We start from the raw sequence: 435 nt of genomic DNA, 5'->3' as shown, positions 1-435 counted from the left end.
GTGATAGAAAATGATGGATTCCACCTCTTCCTCACTGGGAGGGGCCTCAGCCTGCTCTGTCAGTGGCACAATTCCCACTGACAGAGCCCCTTGCGCCGGTGGCACACATCCCACCAGCGTGGCATCAGGATTTGTCGGTGGCACAGCAACCTCTGCCGGCCGTCTCCCATTTCTTCTTTGGGGATGCAGGAATCAGGGCCTCTATCGGCTTAACTGGGAGGTCCTCTTCCTCTCCTGCAACCCGTGTGTCTTTTGGTGAGCAACAATGGTTGCTCACCTTTCTTTTTCTTTTCAAGGAGGCGACCGCCTCCATAACTTCTTCCGTCTCCCCCTCCAATGGGGGAGGAGGGCACCTTTTCTTTTTTCTTCTGCTCCAGGTCCTTACCTCGGCCCTGGGGGGAGTTCTTTTTGATGTGGCCTGGTTCCAGGCACAGG

This window comes from Octopus bimaculoides, chromosome 2, assembly GCF_001194135.2.
Source record: "Octopus bimaculoides isolate UCB-OBI-ISO-001 chromosome 2, ASM119413v2, whole genome shotgun sequence".
NCBI classification, from domain to species: Eukaryota; Metazoa; Mollusca; class Cephalopoda; order Octopoda; family Octopodidae; genus Octopus; species Octopus bimaculoides.
Note: the sequence above shows the minus strand (reverse complement) of the source record.